The sequence below is a fragment of the Heterocephalus glaber genome, unplaced genomic scaffold (genome assembly GCF_053883595.1).
Source record: "Heterocephalus glaber isolate CG9 unplaced genomic scaffold, H.glaber_assembly_v1.0 deba00001481, whole genome shotgun sequence".
NCBI classification, from domain to species: domain Eukaryota; kingdom Metazoa; phylum Chordata; class Mammalia; order Rodentia; family Bathyergidae; genus Heterocephalus; species Heterocephalus glaber.
This window is the reverse complement of record NW_028258317.1, coordinates 7,535,411-7,541,872: the sequence shown is the minus strand read 5'-3', so window position 1 is coordinate 7,541,872 and position 6,462 is coordinate 7,535,411.

Genomic DNA, 6,462 nt, shown 5'->3' with positions numbered 1-6,462 from the left:
AGGCTACTGTGTAAAATCCTTTGGAGTGCTGGTTTGGTATTCACAAAGTTCCTAAGATGCTCTTTGTCATGAAAGTATTTTGAATGATAGTTTTGCAGGGTACATCAATCTGGGTTGGAGGCTGTTTTCTTTTAGGGCTTGGAATATGTCACTCCAAGCTCTTCTTGCCTTGATGGTTTGTGTTGAGAAGTCTGCTGTGATTCTGATGGGCTTTCCTTTGTATGTGATTTGTTTCTTTTCTCTGACTGCTTGGAGAACTTTGTTCTTCTGTTGCGTTTCTGGAATCTTAACAATTATATGCCTATATGTAGACTGTTTTTGATCAAGGCTATTTGGAGTCCTATATGCCTCACTTATCTGTATGTCAATCTCTTTTCCCCTGCTTGGGAAGTTTTCTGCCATTATTTCTGTGAAGAGGTTTTTCTTATGTCATCTGCACTCTCTCCTGTTTCTTCATTGAGCTCAATCAGTGTTATGTTTTTCTTTTTTGCATCATCTAGCAGCTGCTGGATTGATTTCTCTTGTTCCCTTATAATTTTGAAGCAATTTTTCTTTTCCTGGTCACTAATTGCAATCTTATCTTCTATATCTGAAATTCTGTCCTCACATTGGCTCATTCTGCTGTGTAGACTTTCAGTGGAGTTTTTCATGTCCTGGAAATCTATTTGCATCTGTTTTATGGATTCCATTTGTTTCTTAGGTTGGGATTCCATCATGTTCCTGAGCTCCTCTCTAGATTTATTAATCATGTCTTGCACTAGGGGCACAATTTCTCCTGTTATCTGAGAAATTATTTCTGATTTCATTTTTTCCAGATCCCCTTTTGTTGCCAGTTCAGTGGGTCCAGGTGGTTGAACAACAGAATAGTCCATCTCATTTCCCTTTGTGGTTGCTGTAGGTGATCTGGAAATCTGGTTTTGAGGCTTATTTTCATGTTTTCTCATTTTGCCTGGGGCAGGGGGCTGTTAGCACCTGCACAGATTACCTCCTCTGAGCTGGGTGAGGTGGGACCGGGGCCAGGAGCAGTGGTAGAGATGGTTATCCAAAAGCCCTTTCCTGTGGGCTGGGAGCAGCAGGAGGGTTGGTGGTCAGGAAGCCCCTTCCTCTGGACCAGGAGCAGTGGGATGGCAGCTCAGAAGCCCCTCCCTCTGGTCCAGGAGTGGTGGGAGGGATGGTGGCCTGGAAGCCCCTTCCTCTGGGCCAGGGGCAGCGGGACAGAAGGTGGCCCAAAAGCCCTTTTCCTCTGGGCTGGGAGCAGTGAGAGGGATGGTGACTGGCAAGTCCCTTCCTCTGGACCAGGAGCAGTGGGACGATGGCTCACAAGCCCCTACCTCTGGGCCAGGAACAGTGGGGCTGAGTACCTTGGTCTGGTGGTCTGGTGTCCTCTATGTCTTTGTAGTGTGGAACCAGGTGGCTGCCTCTCTGCAGTGGGGTGATTCAGCATCTTCTGTGTGACTCAGGACCTTGGTAGGGCATGCACAGACCTGCCTGTCTGCAGCAGGCTGATTCGCCATGTTCTGTGCCACTCAGGACCTTGGTAGGGCATGGGCAGACCTGCCTGTCTGCAGCGGGGTGATTCGGAGTCTTCTGCATGACTCAGGACCTTGGTAGGGCATGCCAGGATCTCTTCTTATTAAAGAGCTGCACAGCAAGAGAAACCACCAGCAGTGTGAAGAGACAACCCACAATGTGGGAAAAGATCTTCACCTGCTTTTCCTCAGACAAAGGCCTACTATCTTGAATCTATAAAGAACTTCAAAAGATCAGACCTCCCAAATTTAAAGACCCAATCCAAAAATGGGCATCTGAAAAACATTTCTCAGACAAAGAAGTTGAAATGGCAAATAAACATATGAAAAAATGTTCAACATCACTGGTCATTCGAGACATGCAAATGAAAACAATGCTGAGATTCCACCTCACTCTGGAAAGAATGGCTGCTATCATAAAATCAATCAATAACAAATGCTGGCATGGCTGTGGGGAAAGAGTAACTCTACTCCACTGCTGGTGGGACTGTAGACTGGTGCAACCACTGTGGAAATCAGTATGGAGATACCTCAAACAACTAGGACTAGAAGTCACAATTGACCCAGCTATTCCCCTGCTGGGTATCTTCCCCAAAGAATTTAAAAGTATCATAAAACAGTGATATGTGTTTGCCTATGTTCATAGCTGCACAATTTGTAATAGCTAAAACTTGAAAACAGCCTAAATCCCCATCAACTGGAGACTAGAAAAAGAAAATGTGGGTTTTTTTATAAAATGGAGTACTACTCAGCCATAAAAAATGAGAAATTAGAGACATTTGTACCTAAATGGATGCAAATTGAAGCAATATTCAAGTGACATAAATTGTCTTGTGTAAGTACTGATTAGTTTGTCTGGTGTGAGAAACTGAAAGTGTTGATAGAGACTAAAAGTCATAATAGATAATGTGAAATAGGAAGAAAAGGGGCAAAGAGGAAGTGCAATTGGGAGGGGTAGGGGATAGGAAAGAAGGGAATGGAATTATTATGAGAAAATGAAAAAATGGAAACAAAGTCTTTGTAAATAGGGAGGGGGCGAGGAGTTGAAGGGAGGGCTGGGGAAGGGGGAAAAATAAGAACCAAGATAGATTGTGTAGAAGTACAAATTTCCAATGTTGAATGTCATTATATTGCATACCTAAAATGTACCAATGATTAAAATGAATACTTGATAATGCAAAATAGGAAGAAAAGGTCCAAAAAGGTAGGGGTGGTGGGAGAGGTAGGGGAAAGGAAAGAAGAGAAAGAAAAAATTATGAGAAATAGACAAAATGGAAACAAAGTCTTTGCAAATAATGAAGGGTGGAGGGATAAAGGGAGTGCAGGGAATGGGGAAAATTAAGAACCAAGATACATCATGTAAAGGTTCAAGTTCCCAATGAGAAATGTAAATATATTGTATACCTAAAATGTATCAATAAAAGAATTTTTAAAAAAGACAATTTGTTTATAAACCAGAGTACACTCAGATATATTTGGCCAAGTTGAATTATAATAACGTTTATATTTTTTAGGTTTATAATTATAAATAACACTACTCAGAACTTTGTAGATCAATTAACAGAGATCTCTTGTAATAAGAAACAAAAGGAATGAAAATCTTCTACACTTGTGAAAGCAAAAACAGTTTCAAGATGACCCCTAAGCTGATGGTTTACCTGACTGGAATACCAAGACATTCAGGCTTCTCATTGTTGCTTTGATAACCATTGTTGTTTGATAGCTACATGTAATTGTTCCCTGTAAAGGGACAGACTGTTAAAGCTAATTTTGTCTATCTCCAGTGGAGGTCCAATCAGACCAGGTTTGCATGTAAAAGAGACTAACACTGTTTGGAGCTAAGTATGAGTTCCAAGCCGTGAGGGAAGAAGGCCTGCCAAGGCTCCAACCTGCTGTGCTATAGATGTCTACCTACGATATATTTTCCCATTTTGAAAAAAAAAAAAAACAAAGTTAAAGAAGGCATCCCTGTGTATCTCTCTTGTTCTGTCCCCAATCTAAGGTGTTTGTTAGACTTTATCTCATTCAGTACCAGTGGTGGCAGACTAGAGGACCAAGGAATTTGCCAGAGCCAGGTTAGCTGTTCTTACCATTCTCTAATTTTACCTGAGGCCCGAAAGACAGATAAATGTGAACTAAAAGTTTTATGTTTATTTTTTGAGAGTTTCAGGATTAAATCTAGACCAGTTTTCTATATGGCCCAGAGATAAATGAAGACCAGCTTTACTCTGGAAGGATTCCAGAGAGGGGAAACTCACCATTCTGGAAGATTTGTCTTGAAATTCAACAGCCACAGAAGAGGGAAGTGCCTTGAATCAAACTGCATTATTTCTCAGGGGCAGGGAAGTGGAGAAGGAACAGAAGAGTGCCTTTAAGTTTGGCACAAGAACTAAACTGTAACCAACTCAGGTGTAGAAGGACAATTAAGATCAGGAGCTTTTCCAGAGTGGATCTGTAATACTTAGCAAAACATGTCTCCAGAGACAAAAGCTATGATTATCTCCAACTGAACTGCCAAGCAGAAAATCAAACCAATAATCAAGGAACCCAAATGCCTGCTTTTTGCCTCTTGAAAGAGAATGAAAGTGTTCTAACTATATTGTTTAGGGTTTACCCTTTTAATGAATTATTCTGTATCTATAATATCTAATTTATGATTTAAATACCCTACAGGCTGTTGAGCAGCTCCCTGATGTTGTAGAAAGACTCCCAAAGCCATGTCTCACCTTTTATTAACATACAAACTGAAACAGTGTCCTGTGGTAGGCACTTAGAAGTGTTTGTTTGAGCTTCTCCAATGCGGTCTGGGAATGAGGTCCCCAGGTGTCTGTCTCTTGGGTTTTCCTATAAGCTAATAGAGGGGTCATGCAATCTCACTATATCATGCTATCTGAAGGCCACAAAAGCCTATAATTTATAGGAATGTCCTTAGCTCTGTTAGAGTCTTGGGCCATGGAAAGGAAAGAATTGGTTTATTTTCTTCCCCCAGTCTTTGGATTCCCTTAGATATAATAAGGCCTAAATATTTTACCTCAAGGCTGCAAAGTTGTGCCTTAGATCTAGAAATATTATAACCCCCGTCTATTAGAAAATTCATCAGAGCAAATGTCTTGGCTAGAAAGCTCTTCTGAGGGGGCACATAACAGCACACCATCTACATATTCCAAGACTGACTTGGAAAAAACTATAGTATTTCCTTTTATCAAATCAGGATCCAGGGATGTTCTCAGCTTTTTCCTGGTAAAATAGTTGAAAATTTGAAATAATTGAAGGACTTAGTTCTTATCTTTCTTAGATCTTCAAGAATACATGCCTGAAAATGTCTTCTATTTTAATCTCCTATCTGACTTGCAGGCTTATAGGGGTCTTGTATAGGAACTGCTTGTGTTCCAGTAGGAATGTTATTCCCCTTGCTGCCTATCTTTTGAGCTTCCAAAATTAAGATAATATTTATCTCTACATGTACCAGCAGCTTGTTATACTACTTGTCTCTCATTAGAAATCAATATTTGATTTAAGAGCAACATTACGTCTTTCTAATCTAGTCCATAGGTCTGAGTAAGTCCTCTAAAGACTTCAATGTTCATAGCAGGGTCATCTGAAAACTTTTTTAGGTCTCATTTGATCTGTTTTAGATCACTGAGAGAGAAAGACACATGAACACAGGTAGTCCCATATTAGTCATTTACTTCCTGCAGGGGATGTTGTCTTTGAGGGACCTGAACAATTTAGCTAAGGATGGATATAGCTCCATGGAGGTTTTACTTATGGCTGGCCTAGAAACTCCACCCTCAGCACCTGGTGGTCAAGGCTTAAAAGTTGTCTTGGAAACTTTGTTCTCAGGTTCTAAAGGGTGAGGAGTTGCCTCAGGATTAGAAGTACTGAATGCCTTAAGGGTGAGGTGTCTCTCATTTTCCTATGTCCCACATTTACATTTGAACACAAGCAAGAATTACTTCTTAATGTAAAGAAGATCTCAACATAGGATGATTTTGACTATTTTCTCTCTTTTACAGTATAATTCTAATTGTGAGATAGCATCATAGTACTTTCCTTTGTGTACTTGGCTTTAGGAGGTAGGCACACCACACGTGAGTGTAGAGAAATTCTAAATTTCTCCTTAACACATTTCAAAGGAGTAAGAGGTTCAGATATGGAGCACCTAATCTGAAACAAGAGAAACAAATATGGTGCCCCATAAGTCTCTGCTTGATTCCTGTCCCCCCTAGGATGTCCCCAGGCCATCCCCCCAAGGTTTATTCCACTCCAGGGTAGGTAGCTACCATCTGGAGAGAGACCCAGAAAATAAAACCGGACTGGACTTCTACCCTTTACCAGCATGAGATCTTATCTTCCTCAGGGAACTCATATCCTTACTCCAGTAGGTACTGTCAAAGCATAAGTTACAATTGACTTTTGCCATAACCATCATGTTTACAGAAGCAAATATTGATAGCAAACCAAAAGATTTAAACCACTGCTTTTTAGTTCCTTGAAAGAGAGAGGGGAAAATAAGTCAACAGTCAAATTAGGGCAATTTTCTTACTAAAGAGATCACCTCCAGAGGTGGTAAGTCAGAGATTCTGCCCTGGGCCCTAGGGCAGAGAAAGCTCTGAGAAATTTCTGTTCTCTATCCAGTCATTTAGGCAACTTTTAATAGCAGCAAGACAAGGCTACTCTTTTACGGTCCATTTTAAATTCACTAAATATTTGAAACTCATAGGTCTTCCTAGCAGCCACAGTTCACATTAGTAAAAGCACCTTTATCAACTTCTTATGAGCATGCATGAAGGAAGAGAAAGGCTGACCAAAATAGTCCCACATTCCAGCTAGCATGTAAAAACACAAATGCAAGTTACAGATTGCTATTTTCCCTAATGTAAGACAAAACAATTGTTGCAAGTTGCCTTAGTCTGACTTTCTGGAAAGAGGA